This window comes from Lepidothrix coronata, unplaced genomic scaffold (genome assembly GCF_001604755.1).
Source record: "Lepidothrix coronata isolate B3197 unplaced genomic scaffold, Lepidothrix_coronata-1.0 Scaffold94, whole genome shotgun sequence".
Classification (NCBI taxonomy): Eukaryota; Metazoa; Chordata; class Aves; order Passeriformes; family Pipridae; genus Lepidothrix; species Lepidothrix coronata.
Genome location: NW_016690274.1, coordinates 1,254,334 through 1,270,526, shown reverse-complemented (window position 1 = coordinate 1,270,526; position 16,193 = coordinate 1,254,334). Strand labels below are relative to the sequence as shown.

At 35.2% G+C, this 16,193-nt stretch overlaps 1 long non-coding RNA gene across 2 annotated transcripts in view; it reads right to left on the bottom strand.

The window, feature by feature from the left end:
* Nucleotides 1-1,286: 1,286 nt before the first annotated feature.
* The window catches only part of LOC108500798, a 41,452-nt gene continuing 26,545 nt past the window's right edge, over nucleotides 1,287-16,193 (bottom strand). The window contains exons 2-4 of one of the 2 annotated variants that reach the window (XR_001876002.1): nucleotides 9,656-9,658; nucleotides 5,120-5,167; nucleotides 1,287-1,482 (exon numbers count right to left, since the gene is read on the bottom strand). This is a non-coding gene — a long non-coding RNA (uncharacterized LOC108500798). The remainder of the gene's footprint in view (nucleotides 1,483-5,119; nucleotides 5,168-9,655; nucleotides 9,659-16,193) is intronic. The other variant, XR_001876001.1, reaches the window with a different exon arrangement.

Below are 16,193 nucleotides of genomic sequence, written 5' to 3'. Positions count from 1 at the left end.
TTATTCTGTGTGAATAATATAACAGTAAATTGTTCTGAGACATTTTCAGATTTTGTTTTAGGAAAGGAAAATTTACTTAGTTGAACTTGCCAGTGAATGATTTCTTTACCACTAAAATGAGACTAATTGAATTCCAAGTAAATGAAAGATAAGGATGGGAGTAGACAACAAAGATGGACAGTGCATAAGTTAATTACTGATAAGGTAATAGCAATTGTTTTGACATTCAGAGGGTGACAGTGCAGTATGTACAGCAAAAACTATTTGGGCTAAATTTATTTTTTAGTCTTTTCTGGAGCTTATCTGTACAGCACAGCTTACAGCATAGTCACAGAAAATATTAGCCCATGTCTGTTAGATTAATTTTATCTGTTTTAAATAGGGAATAAACCCCAAGCAATTCAGCTGCATTACCAAAAGTAAACCATCCTAACGTTTGTGATGTTTCAGGCTATTTGAAGGTGTTTGACGGATCCCCAGTGAGATTCTTTGGTTTTTCAGCACTAATTCAGCAGAAAACCTTTATGAAGGTCTGTAATAGATTTTCTCTTTAAAAAAATTCAGTGTCACCTTGAAAGTAAATAGCAACAAAGAAAGCAAACACAGGAAGGTTTTAAGAAATGTTTGTTAAATTAAACCAAGAAAGCAGTAACACTACTTTTAAATTAAAGAGGAAATCCAGTCAAAGAGTACTAACTTTGACCAAAATTATTAAAATTAGTCATTCTTGGAGGTTATGAGATGTTGAGTAAACTGCTGTGCTTCTTCAAATTCATTGCAGTAACAAAGGATACAAAAACTAACCAACATATCTCTATTTGCACATGATATAAGCATGCCACCTATTAACTGATCTTTTAGGAGACAGGAACACTTGACCGTTTACTTATATAATACAGAATTTTAGAATTAGTAAAGTTGTAGTAGTATTAATAGAATAATTCAACAGTTTTTCACACCAGTTAAATGAGAAAACATATAAAAAAATGATCCTTTATCATGTTGGTACAATCATCACTAATATTATTATCACTACTCCCATTAATATTATTATGTAGTTTTCCTTCACTATTCCTTTTTTAATTTTGATTGTTTCTTGACTGATTTTCTGAAAAATCAAATTCAATTGATGCCTAAAATATTGCTAAGAAAAAACTCCAAAGCTTTTAATTGAGGGTGAGATAAGGAAAGGGTTTAATTTGTGCCTAGGCATAGATGTTACAGGATGCACGCGTAGGCTGTGCTTGAGATGTTACATTTTATAATACTGCCCAACCAATCCAAGTTTTGTCCATCCCGTAGCTTTTGCCCTGGTCCACCCCCAGCCCACCCCCTGGGAATTGGGTCTGGGGGCTTTTGGAACCACCTCTTCATCATCTTCATCATCTTCAGAGTACAGAGGGTACACGGTCACCCAGTTCTTGACTGTGTTCTGTTGTTCAGGCCAGGATATGAGTGTTCTCTAAACAGCCTAGGCCTTGCCTTGACAAAAGACTAAACATTTTCTACTGAATTCAGGGGTAGAATTGGTATGGGGAGCATGGAATGGGGTAAGAGGGTTGAGGAATGTGTAAATTAAAGGGTGCTAAAGGGTGAGGAATAAGGACTGCTGCTTCTAAAATCTACTTCTACTTCTTATAAAACTTAGAAAATTGGGAAAATAAGAAAAAACCAGGTGGACCTTATGGCATCAAATGATAGAGCAGACTAATTATCCACCTACTGTAATACCAAAATAATTTTAAATTGAAGTAGTAAACCCCGGAATTATATTTGCTGTTGATACAAAATATAATTCTGAATCTTTCTGTATTCTCTAGTCTCAAGGTCTTTTTCACTGTTTAAGTAGAATAATTAATTCTGAGATTCATGTCTCTAATGAATAGATGAAAATGCTGTTATTAGAACATGTTATGTACTGTATGCTGAAAAGACTCTAATTTGTCTTGGTATGAATTATGCCTTTCATAATTTATGTCTTAAAGATCAGATATTGCTTTGAACTGACCTACATAGCATTAAGTAAATGTCAGTGCTGGGCAAAAGCCTTCCAGTGTTGGTGACCTGAACAGAGATGTTGTGCCAACAGTACATCAGGTTTAACAAAGAGATATTCAGTGATTGCATGCAGATAATTTTGTATTAGCATTATTTTTCATCAACATTAATTGCTCTCAGTTTGCTTTATAATATCCTGCAAAAACTATGTGGAATATCCTATGGAAAACACCATGTGCTCGATATACAGCACCTGCTTTAAACAAAAGAAATTCTTCTCATGATAAATTCTGTTTTTAATGACACCTATGAAGGGTGATTGAATTGTTATTCCTCTCTGTTGAAGATATGGTTGCAGGAACACAGAAGTAATTTTCATCAGGAGGAGAAAGTTCCTTAAATATAGGATGTAAATCCATATGTATGGCATGGTTTATAAGAAGACAAAATAAAGAGTTTTAGTCAATAATAAGAAAAAGTATTTATTACATTAATAGGAGATTCACAGTAAGCCAGTGAAAGATGATATGCTATATTGAGGAAGAGCATGCCACGTGGTAAAAACCAGGAGAAAGCTGTTGCCAGTGTAACCAATGGCCATAAATCCATTCTGACTGTAGGTGCCTGGGGTTCCCTATGTAGGTCAGCACAATTTAGACCTTCAGCACTTTATTTTTCTTTCTTAACAGACTCTGGTATAATAATTGAGTAACTCATTAAATACCACAGACTAAGCAAGATCAAGTTGCACTTATGCTCACAGAGAAGTCCTTAATGAAAAATTCTTAATGATATTATATGTTGTTGTAATAATTCAGCAACAGAGGCAATTTCCTGTGCTGTAGTTTTTAGAATTTGAATCATTATCTACTGCACACTTGCACTGTATCTACTCTTTCATTATTAGCCTTGATTTTTTCTTCTTCCAAACTCTTGCACACCTCTGGATGCTGAGGAGCAGTTTGGCGTGTCGGCCCCCGAGTACCTCCACAACCACCCTGTAAGGCAGGGCATAGGAGCACATCTGGGGAGCCTGTTCTCCCTGCCCAGCCTCCGGCACAGTGAGGCTGCAGTGGGGCTGCTGAGACAGGAACCAGGCCTAAAAGAGTTAACTGAGATATCTTGACCTGCTAAGAAACCCCAATACCTGTTTTGCTAGAAGAACATTTTAGGAGCACTGGTTAATATCATGTTCTGTTCTGCTCAGTGGACCAAAGGCCTTATTATAGAAAGGAGTAGTACAGACACAGTAATAAATTTGGTAAACTAGACGTTTGAATAAGACCTAGAAGGCCCAGAGCCAGGATTTTGCAAGCTTGAAGAATTCAGGTCACCTAATTGAAGAGGTCAAATTGAGGAAGACCTCCATGGCAACCACCAAAGGGATGAAGGCTTGAGGAGAAGACCTCCACAATAGAAGATTGCGCATGTCTGGAAAGACTCCGCCCAGAGACTAGCCTGCTTATTAATATGTATGTTAAATGATGTAACCATGTATCTAAAGTGTATCAAATAGCTTGCTTTTGCACTTTCAAGTCGAGCAAGTTTGTCCAGCATGAGCTGGCTTGCTCCCAACGTTAAATAAACCTTGCTGTTCAAAGATCCAAAAGTCTATGAGCAGTTCTTTATACCGGATTTTTTTTGGATTCACTACTAAAGGAACAGTTGCTTCTCTCTCTGACGTGTCTCTCTGAAAAACTTTTAGTGACTGGATTTTGACCATAATGACCGCTTTATCCTCAGGAAATTTCTTTAAAGGAAAATAGCAATCTTTGGCTCTGGACATGTGCCACCTTACATTTGTGAAGTGATGTCCATGTGGAGAGTTTGTATGATGCTCTACAAAGACCAATGTAGGTACATTTTTTACCAGTTACAAAAGATTGTTTAAGTCATGACTTTTTAGACTCCTTAAGAAAAATATGAACATACTTTTCTGTAGAGTCAATTCTTTCAAATACTTCAAAGGACAAACCCTCCTGAAGGTGACCAATAGAAAGGAGAAAGAAACATACAGCCTCTATTTCAGTACTTGTTAAATTGTATACAGCACTTCCATATTTGCAATATTTCTGCCAAAGCGTGAGCATCCTGGCATAGAATTGTTTCTTTCTCTTTCAATATGACCTTTTAATAGCCTGAAACTATGAATGACAAGTAGAACCATGTTTTCCTGTCACCTATTTTGTTTGTGTATACCAAAATGCAACTCCCTGTTTCACAAAAAGTGGCACAAGGTGTTCATTTTCCAGTGGTCAGAAGTAGAAAAAGAATTACTTCATTTCTTTTACTTTTCCAAGTTCTTTCTTCTGTACTTTTTTTTTTTTAAATATTATTCTTAAAATACAGTCCGTCAATTTCTGTCTGGTTCCAGAGATGGTAAATTTTGTCTCTTTGCACTCATTTCTGAAAGTACTTGTTTCCTATAGGTGCTGTTTTTTCACTTTGTTTCATTCTCATATTGGAGTTAATTACATTTAAACAAAGAGTAGTGCTCAGGTTGCCATTGGTAATCTTAAAAAAAATTAGCAATTACAATAGTATACTATATAATGATTGCTCATTGTTATTAAGATTACCAATGATTAAGGATTTTCCTATGGGGAAATTGGGTTGGCTTTGGTGTGACAGTAAGCCTACCTTCTGTGAAAACAGCATTGATTAAGTGGCTCTTGTGATTCCTCATATTCTACCAAGAGGACATTCTGTGTACTTCACAGTTACATTATGTTACTTCACGTCTTTCCTGAAAAGCTAATACTTTTAAATGTAATATTACAGGGGAAATAATCCTTGGTATCATACTTTTAAACTGAGAAGAAAGTCTGGATATTTGCTGTGCAGAACCTGTAGGAAGTCCGGGACAAAATCAATACTTCGATCACTACTTCACTTCTTGATCTGGGTCATTTTTACACCTATAGCTAATGACCTTTTGAAAAAAACTGTACAGTACCTAGTCTAGGTATAAATAAGAAACTTTATTCTCCAGAGTTGTTAGTCTGATACTTCTTAATAACACATAAGTTCACTATGCATTAACTATGTAGGATGTTTGACATTTGTAATTCTAGACTAGAAGACAGGCACTGGAGAGCTGAAGCACCAGCTCTGTCCTTACCTTACCCTGTGGCCTTAGGAAGCCTCTTCAACTTTTCAGTTTCTCCATCTGAAAAATAGAGATAACATTTTCCTATCTAGGTAGCAGGAGTCCTTTGAACTAATTCATGTCTTATCAATTTTATGCAAAAGCAATAGGAGTCAGTCAGTTCTACAAAAATGATTTAGTAAAATGGGTTTTAGTCTGTTGAGAGACCATTTAAAGACCATTGGGAATTAGTATTTTCAAGTCATGATCAGTTTAACACACTTTGGAGGAATCTTCACCAGTCATGGAAGAATAAGCACCTTAGGTCTTTTGGTTTACAAAGGAAAACCTTGAAGAGATATATGATAACAGATTTACAGACCCATGAAAGTATTGTATAAGATGACAGTGGTACTGTTACTCACCATTTCTCACAGTTCTGGAACTTGGGGACAACTGGTAAAACTGATAGATAGTAATTCCAAAAGACATATAAGTATGGTTTTATACGGCAGGTCATGAATATCTGAAGCTTCCTGCCACAGGAGTTTATGGAAAGAGGAAGTATTTTGAGGTTCAAAAAAGAGCTGAGCAGATTTATGGAATTTAAGCAAAGAATCTAGTAGTTTAATAACTTGCTCTTCTGATCTTCTTTTCTTTTTGTTTTAATGAAGATGTGAACTGATATTTATGGAGAACTGTTGGACTTTTTGCTAAGAAAAATGAAAGGAAAATGTTTGAGAAGGTCTTGAGTTGAAAGCTTTAAAAACACTTGCCATGAAGAAATCTTGCTATCTTAATCATTACAGACGTATACAAGTTTCTTCATGCTTCCCATTTTTTTGGGAAATAAACTGGTAAAAATGTTTAAAAAGTTATATTATAGGCTTTTGACAGATTTTTTGTCTAACAGTTTTATAAATTCTGACTTAATACATTTATTTGAATAAAATAACCCTACCAAACTGAATCAAGCAGCTTTTAACTTATTCTCTGTATTAACCATATTTAATTCAAAGGTTTTAAACTTCAGCAACTGTCAGTGCTTAGAGTTAAAATCTCTGCCTGCAAAGTTCAAAAAAAAGAAAGATATTTCCCCTCTCTCTGAAAGAAGAATTCTTCAATGAAGCAGAAAGGACTGTGAATCTCTGAAAAAATAAAAATTCCCTTTTTTTGTAAGATGAACCTGAACTAAATTGTAGAGAATAAAATGTTAAAACATCTTTATATCTACAATCAAAATATGAAGTTGTTGAGCTTATATTTATACAAAGAATGTTTATGCAGTGCAAAACCCATGAAATTATCATTAGACAGTTAAAATACTTATTTCTGTTCTGTAATTTTTGAATGACTAAGGGGGATGGAGGTTTTATGAAGTGTTGATTTACTATTTGAGAAATGTCACTTTTTGTAACAAAAGAAAGGCTGATTTTCTATTCATACCAACTATTTACATTTACTCAAGTAAAAGTACTTGAGGATTCATGACAGGTTTTTTTTTCCTTTTCTATACAAAGATTTTTTCAAAATAAAATGAAAGGCAATTTATACTTCCTCATCTCTATCAGTTCCTTCTTTCCAAAATAAATGTCATCTGTTAGTGCATTACTTTTAAAATATTTTTCTCCAAATCTCTTTATCAATTTGTGCTCCTCCTAGTTTTCAGACCACAGAAGTTCTTATGACCTTTTAGTGATATTTAATATTTTTCTCTAGCTAATCACGAAGGAGTTTCAATGTTGTCAAAAAAACCCAAAAAACAAACAAACCAAAACCCTATTTGCTTTTAATCTTTTTATTTTTCAGAGAAGATAAATGTCAAGCTTTGTTCTTTGAATACAGCTACTCCCTTATTACAGCTTAGAGTAGTGCAGATACATAACTGTCTGTCTCCAGACACCTTCACAAAAAGAGTTGTTAATCACAGAGCATTCTGCCATGCACGGATTTTCTTGAGTTGTGGTGAATATGGTAGTAACCTTCTCACAGGTAGGATATTCTGCATTTTTATTAACTAGGACATTGTCTTGTCAGGAAAACACTTCATCATGTGCTTACTGATAGACTTCTTTCAACTTTATTTTAGCAGCACATTGAAAATATTGATCCTCCTATATCTCTGGCCTATTTAAATCCATTCCATTTGCTGTTCATCTTCTGCTCTCTGTTTTCTTCTATTTTCTACCTTATAATGCTGAATCTGCCTTGCCCATTCTCCCACTCCCCAGTATTTTTTGTTTTTCTATTTATTTTTTTCTTATAAACCCTGCTTGCCACACCTGACAAGGCAGGAATTACCTGGTGGTTCAGGCGCTGACCAGCTTCCCATGCCTCACCATAGATCATATAGATAATTTGCACACTAAATGAGAATGACTGTGCAAATATCCACATAAGAAAATTATTTTCTGTTCAATTTATTCCAAAAACCTAATTGTCAGATCATAGATGGAGAGAGACATTATTCAAGATTATTTTGACTAACAAAGCGAATTTTATTTTTTTGCAATTTTTCTTCTGAGCTTTTTAGTTGTTTATTTAATATCTAGTGCAGAGCAGAATGGCCAATGGTGACTGCAATTTCAGTTGCTCTGAGAACTATTATTGCATATAGCAGTATTTTTTACGTACATAATCCTTAAATCAAGGTAAAGAGTACAGATCATGGGATGCTCGACTGCATGATATTCAGAGGTCCATTCAAAAACTATAATGACCTCTAAAAATTTATAAAGTTTTGAGTGCTCCAACTAAAGAAACATACCTTAAATTGATAAAGTCCATCATTTTAACTGCAGGCTGGAAATCCAGAGTGATTGAAGTGGGAGGAGACCTCTGAAGATCATCTGATACAACATCCTGCACAAACCAGGGTCATCACCTACAGCAGGTTGCTCGCAGCTATGTCCCACTGGATTTTGAATATAACCACATGTGAAGACCCAACAATATCTTTGGATAACCTTTGCTAGTGTTTGATCACCCTCAAAGTAAAAAGTATTTTCTTATACTTAATTGGAAATTTTTTCTATGTTTCAGCTTGTGCCCATTACCTCTTGTCCTGTCACCGGCCATCACTGAGAAGAATCATGTACGTTTAATCAAATGTACATTAAGTAATTTTTCTGACAATACTAAACTGGGAGGAGCTGTGGACTCCCTTGAAGGTAGAGAGACCTTATGGAGATATCTGAATAAACTAGGAAGCTGGGCAGTCACCAAGCGTACGAAATGTGACAAGATCAAATTCTGGATTCTCCCCCTGGAATGGGGCAATTCTGGTTATAGGTACAAATTGGTGGACAAGAGGCTGAAGAGCAGCCCCGAGGAAAGAGAAATGCAGGTCCAGTTCAATGTCACATTGAACATGAGTCAACACTATGCCTTGATATTCAAAAGGGCCAATCATGTCTTGAGGTGCATCAGACACAGCATTACCATCTGGTTGAGGAAGGTGATTGTTTCACCTTGCTCTGCACTGTGCTGGTGCAGCCGTACCTCGAGTGCTGGGTGCAGTTTTGGGCACCTCAATACAAGAGGGATATCAAAATATTAGAACATGTCCAAAAGAGAAGGACTGAGATGGTTAAAGGTCTCAAGGACAAGAATTATGAGGAATGACTGAGGTCACTTGGTTTGTTTAGCTTGGAGAAAAGAAGGCTGAGGTGTAACATCATCGCGGTCTACAACTTTCTCAAGAGGGACAGCAGAGGAAGAGGGTGCTGATCTCCTCTCTCTGATGACCATCAATAGGATACAAGGAAATGGAATAAAGCTACTTCAGGGGAAAAGGAAAAAGTTTTTCACTGAGGGCGCGGTTGGCTGCTGGAACAGGATCTCCAGAGAAGTGGTCATAGTACCAAGCCTGTCAGAGTTCAAGGAGCATCTGGATAATGCTCATAGTCCTATGGTTTAGTTTTAGGTAGTCATTGCAATAAGTGGGTAATTGGACTCAATTATCCTTATAGTCCCTTCCAACTTGAGATGTTCAATGATTCTGTTTCTCTCCTCTTTACTCCCCCCGATCAAATATTTATACACATTAATAAGATCACTCGTCTCCAGGCTGAACAGTTCCAGCTTGTTCAGTCTCTCCTCTTAAGGCATATACTCCAGTTGCTTATTTATCTTTGTAGCTTTTCACTGGACTCACTCCAACACATCCACTGCTGCCTTGAAATGAGGATCTCAGTGAGCTCAGCACTCTTCTGAAAAAATGAAAATTTTTTCAGGAACCCATTTCACTGATGTGTATCAGTGGAGCTGGGTGAAGGGAAGGATTATCTCCCTTGACCTGTTGGCAGCACTTCTCCTGTTGCAGCCCAGTAGGTTGTTGTCATTTTTAGTCATGAGAGCACATTGCTGGCTTTGATTCTGCTTGGTGCCCACCAGCACCACCATAAACTTCTCTGCCGAACTGCTCTACAACCAGTCTCGGCCTGTACTGATAACTGGAGTTATTTGTCCCTAAGGCTAGAACTCAGCATTTCTACTTGCTGAAATTCATGAGACTTCTGTCAGTCCATTTCTTCATCTTTTCAAGGTCGTTCCCAATAGCTGCACAACAGTCTGGTTTAACAACTACTCCTCCTACTTTTGCAACATCACTTGTATGATTCAGGTCAAACAGCGAACAATGTTAATAATTGTTATATATTTCTTATCTTATAAAAGACAAAAAACCCCAAAAATTGTTCTTGCATTTATCAGCAAGTGTTCATATATATAGATCAATTAGTTCTTGTATATGCCCAGGTTAACAAATGTAGCTAATCTAAGAAACAAAATGCCCATTAACATTTAGTATGCAGACAAAATATAAATTCAATGCCTGAAGATTGCATATTTTTGAATGCTACAATAAATTGTAATAAACAGAATAAGATTATATGTATTTTTATTTTTGCCTGAAAATGCACTCTCTAAATCATACTTTTTGTAATGTAAAATTGTATTTGTAAATGTGTAATACAACATGATTTATCTTCAGGCAAGACAGCTTACTTTGGAAGTCTTGATGTTTTCACTGGCAAAAGACGTTTTAGAGAATGCAGGTGTTTTATATTAAAAGTACAGCAGCTGAAACCGGTATTTATTGATTAATAGCAATCAAATTTTGATATGCAGGCAAGCTATCAAAATATAATTATCAGAGTTTTAGTACCAGTTTGACAATACTAATATAGTACATACATATGCAAAGTATTTGTTTCATCCCTGAACTTGGCAGAGAAATGCAGTGAGGAAGGTTTTGTTTTCACACCCCCTGTGATGGTGTGTATCCCCCCTGCCCCTTTTCTGCTTAGGCAGTAGACACCAGTGATGGTCCTGATTGCTCCATCTGGCTTCAACTGGTCTCTGGGAAGACAGATAACACACAATGGCTAAGGGTGATAAATCTTGCTGAGTTCTAGTTGAGCATGCGCCAACCAAAATACGGCTGGTATGCAAATGTGACTAGAAGTCAATCACATTAGTCCATAAATTATGGACACCCTAGGGTCCATTGAGTTATCCTTCACAGCAGCATGCTGCATGCCAGAATCTCTCAATTGTATTAAATATTGTATGAACAATATTTACAATATGAAGAACAGCTATGTTATCTTTAGGAGTTTAAGGAAATTAAAAAGCTCTAGATTTCTAGAAATTATTTAATGCTGGTTTTGACTGTCTATAAAAATTCTTCCAAGTGTTTGTCACGTTTAACTATATAGAATTGCTTAATTAACTGAATAGAAAATAATGAAAGTTAGACTTTCCCATTTACCACTGTTTTATTTGCAGAATGAATCATACAAATATTTACACAACTGGAAAATCTTCTTGCAGTGATTTGGATTTAGCTTATTACCAAAGTACTAAAAAGCAATTAAAAGTTTTGGAGAGTAATTTGTCAGCGTCTCTTTTCAAATACAGATTGTCACAATAATTGCTTATGTCATATGTCACTTTCAGTAGAGATGCCAGGAGTGGCTGAAAAAAACTTTTTTGTATGCTTCATGGAAGTGAATTTAATTTGATGCCAAAACTGAGCATGAAACTCCCCTTTCCCAATAACATGGGTCTTTTAAGCTAGTCGTGTGTAGACTGTTTAGTCTTCATTTCAGTAACTGCACATAGTGGTTTCTTTCCACACCAGAGCTTTTTTTCCTCACAATCAGACAAAATATCTTTTAAACTGAAATTATGTGCTGCCATTGGGGCTAATGAACAAAACTGAACTCCTTGCACTGAAATCTTGACAGTTCAAGGAGGTCTGAATGTTTGCAATTTAGGTACCATGTCCTCAGCTGATCAACTTTTCAGTAAGTATACCTCTTTCATAACTGTGAAATCACCAATGTTCTCCATTAATGTGAGACTTGCCAAAAGCTTAGCTAAATACACTGACTAAATCTCATTTTGTGTATGTGAAAATAGTTTTCTTCAATCAGTTACTTTGTTTTCACATTAAAGCTTGAAGACTTTGTTTCAGCTAACCTAATGATCCTTTCTCAACCTGTCATAATGGGATTTCTACATTGCTTCAACTTGCTATTCTTATTTTTATACAGCAATATTAAGTATTTCTTTTTTATGGAAATTGAACTGGCCAGAGTTACTCGTGTGAGGCCAGAGTTATTCATGTGATCTAAGTCTTTTAATCCCAGATGTTTTGTACATCCTCTACATGTTCAGGACCATTGCATCACACATCAGACTAATTAGTTCTGCATCTGCCTGTGTTTACAAGATTTTTCAAAAGTAATTTCCTAAAATTCGCCGAAAGGTATTTTAACGGATGTGTGGGATGGAAAGAAAATTCACTCTTCCTCAATTCTTTGGTTTTTTTGTTTTTTGTTTTTGTGTTTTTAAATTAAAAATAAACACAAAATAATTCCCCTTAAGGTTTCACAATCAAATTTAATTTAATTATTCTATGCTGATATAATGATTTAATCATCTAAACGTAGTAATTTAATTAAAAATATGAGATTAACATGAACTTTCCACTGATCATTTTTTTTTGGTTCTTAATATGATGCAGTACATTTTCTCAGTGTATTTGTTTTTCTTCTTGTCTCATTACTTTCTTAAATTGACTAAGATGGTTGACAGGCTTATTCTGTCAGATTAAAAAATTTGACATTAACTGAAATAAAAAAGAAAAAAACGACAGCATAAGCTAAGAAGTTTTCAAGCCACTAGTGGTTCTTTTTGTTTAATAGGCAAACTCTGCATGTATTTCATTAGTTGAGGATTGGGTAAAAATAAATTAATAGGAAAATATATAGAGAGAAACTGCTATACTGAATCTTCAACATTTTAGTAGAGTTTTACTGAGCTTGTATATCTGGGAAATATACATGTATTAACCTCTATGGGCTGTGCTGTACTGCAGAACAGAATAATTGCAGATTTAAGTTTCTATATTAAAGAATCTGGGACCAGATCTGACACCAAAGCTGTATATACATTTTTAGAATCTCCATACTGTTCTACTGGCTTCCCTTTTCTCCTTTCGTATAGATACTAAACTCTATCTTTGACTTTAATTTGTTGTGAACACTTCTGTCTTGCATTTGTCTTCTCTTTTATCTAGTAGTGATTTATTTGCAAGAATCTATTTTGTAAGTGGTAAACACCATATGATGATATATATTCTAAAGACAGTGCATACCCTCATGTGGCTCAGATGAGCTAATATCAATTGTTTTCTTCATATATTTTCCTGGATGGGCAGCAGATGCACGTGCTTCTGAGTATCTTGTGGATTAAGAGCCTACACTTCTAATGGGTGCCTTTCTGTTTTGTTTTGGAATTACAAGAAACCCGTTTAAAGATAGATTATTAAGGATTGAATGTAATTTTGAAATTGACTTTGCATATGTGTGTATGTAATAACAGAAAGTATGATTAATTGCTTATCTATGCATTTGATATTTGAGCATAACTTGGCTAGAAGAAACTGAAAACATTTCATTGGATGTAACAGTTACTCTGAAGTGAAAAAGATATTTCTATGAGAAACTAAACCCATTGGCAAGACAGTGCAATAGTTTTCAAGGCAGGACAGAAGCATTTTATGGAATTTAACGGGTCTCTGTAGTTCAAGGATTAGGGTCTACAGCTCAATGCGAAATTGCTCCAAAGTAGAATTTGTGTGATGCTTATAAGTGAAGTCATCTAAATGATAGTAGGAAAATTATAGAAGAGTATAACTTTGCTTCATCACTGTCTCAACATATTATACTGTTGAAGGTGCTCTAAATTAAATAACTCATTTGACTGGATGGTGATAAATAGTACGCTGGTTGCTGTCACAGCTACATTTTGCTAAATGATCCTTTTCCTACTCCCAGGTGCTCTGTTGTCGCTAAAACATCAATTGTTTGTCACAGGAGAACATCTGCCATCTATATTAACATTTAAAAAAACCAGAAAACCAAAAACCACAGAAGTCAAATGACCAAAAACAACAAAAAAAGAAACACGCAAAAATCCCTGGACTTTATAGGGCTCTTCACATTCCAAGAAAGCCAGATCTGTGGGCTTCACATTTGAGATTGATGCAAAAGACATTAAATGAGGAGTAAACACTGCACGTGCACCAACATGTAAAACCTACGGTAGTACAACCAGAAGTAACTGCACTAGTTTCCAAGCATAATGGAAAAATATTACTATCTCTAGGTAATGAATAATATGCCTCTGCTATATTAATTTCGTAATCTTAATATCAGCAGTGGTAACTTTCGATGTCTGCTACAAAACAACTATACTGTCAGCTTCAAGTTTTGCAATAATATACTTTCTGAGATGAAAAATATTTGCTAAGGGATCACCTCTGAAATGTCCATAAGGTGATGCTGATGACTATTATATTACTGGCAGCAATTTAGTGCTGACAATTAAAAAGGAACCGTTATCATGTGGTTAGACTAAACTTAATTCCATATTTTAGATCTGAATAGAAGACAGAGTTTTTTAATTATACATCTTCCCAAGTGCCACAAGAGCTGTCTGTCTTTACTGCAGGTGTTCAGGACACTTCTTTACAGAGGAATTACACTGAAATAATCTGATCTAGCCTAGTCTAGACTGGTCTTCTAGACAGTGTTTGTGACAGCCCCATCATCTAATTATACATCTCCCTGATGGACTCTGCATATAGTTTTTATTATATTTAATGGAATAAGGATTATCTCCTCTTCTAGCTCTTTTCTTCAAAGGAGTTTCTAAAAACAGTTTTTTCCTCATCTTTCTCTCAAATTCAGAATCCAAGAACTGTTTTGTATCACAGTAAGACACTTCAATGATGTGCTGAATGTGCCCTGACACATGAAAAAAAAACAGAAAAAGTAATAGGAAATAGGTACTTAAGTGAATGATTGTTTGTTTATTTTTCTTGTCTGCTTTAAAAGTAGCTGGAAGAATAGTGCATTTCTGTGACTTCAAAGATATTAGGAAGCAAGTCTGAAATGGTTTCACGCCTTTTCGAGTTTAGTTGATTATATCTTAGAAAACTAACATTTTTCACTTTCTCATAATATTGACTCTAATGCAGCAACAACAGAAATGACAATATTTAATAAACTATGAATTATCAGAATTATGAATTAGTCTTCACTTTGCTCCAGTTTGCATATTAGGGACTTCAGACTGTGAGTGATTAAATGGCTTTACACTGTTCTGCTTTATACTTGGTCATTAGCTTATGTTCCTATGCCTTATTTACTACAGCAATTTCAAACTCTCTTCTTGTTCATATTTTCTTTCTCTTTCCATCTATATTTTTGCAATATATAAAACCACTCCACTGCAAACATCTAAGTATGAAATATCAAATTCTTAGAGAATCACAGACATGGATTTAAGATGAATTGCTAAAAACTATTCTGGTCCCAAAATCTGCAATTGTGCAATGGTTATACAGCTATACAAGCTATATAATCTAGGGCAGTACTGAATTATTTCATCCCGAGATCACTCTTCATCTTCCTAAAAAAATTCTTTCCTTTGCTAAATAATTCTCCGCTATCACTATCATTGTAGGTGAGGATGTCACAGCAACAGCTTTCCCGCAGATAAGGCAGCTCATCTGCAGGTGTGCTCTGCCACATGCCTGTGGGAAGTCAGCTTATCAACCTGTTGGTACTGAACTGCTTATCTGAGATGTGTACAAAGGCTTAAACTACACATTTTACAGGCATCACTTGTCATTTGACATCTTACATTTCACAATCTTAATTCTCTTTCAAACAGCTACTTGTTTGAAATTTAGTGTAATATTTTAATGTGATACAACATATTTGATACAACAACATTTGGTTATTCAGTATAAAGGTCAGCTTAATGACATTATACTCCTTTCTGCAAAGTCAGTTAACCAAAGCACCATTATTTTTATTAAGTCCCCAACTATAATTAATGCTCAAATTTGACAAGAAATATATATAGGTGGGTTGTTGTTTTTTTCTTTTTTTTTTTTTTTTTTTTTTACAACTCAGGTACTGGTGAAATCGCCTGAATCTATTTTATTACCGGATGTACTATGATCTTATTCCTCTAAGTAGAAACAATCTCTGTTAGATCAATGTTACACCACAGCAAATCTCTGCATTTAAAGATTTGAAATGTATATAAGGAAATAATTCATATTCCTTGTATTTTACAGTTCTGAAAGCAAACCTTTCTCCAGAAGAGTGCTGCACTTATAGTGGTCCTATCCCTTGTACATCATTTGGATTGAGTCTTTTTATGCTCCAGACAACCTTCAGTTTTCAAAACGCAAGACAAAGGAAAAGGTCTTTCTCAAGTTTCCAGTCGAGAATCTTATTTGGTAGTACAAATAAGTACTTTTGGCCTAGTAAATTGGAAAGCTTATCTATGAGGCTTCATTCAGCATTTGTTAGAAAGAATTTCTTGACTGAAGTGTCATGATAAAGTGCTAGGGCCTGAGATAGGCCAGAATTGACTTACAGGTGAATCCTGTACTGTCCCTGCTTGATATAGGAAAATGGGCAAACCTCATATATAACTTAGTTAGATTGCTTGTACTAATTATGAACCTTATACATAGATTAGCTGAACTGCTTAGCATTATTATGTCAAATCATAT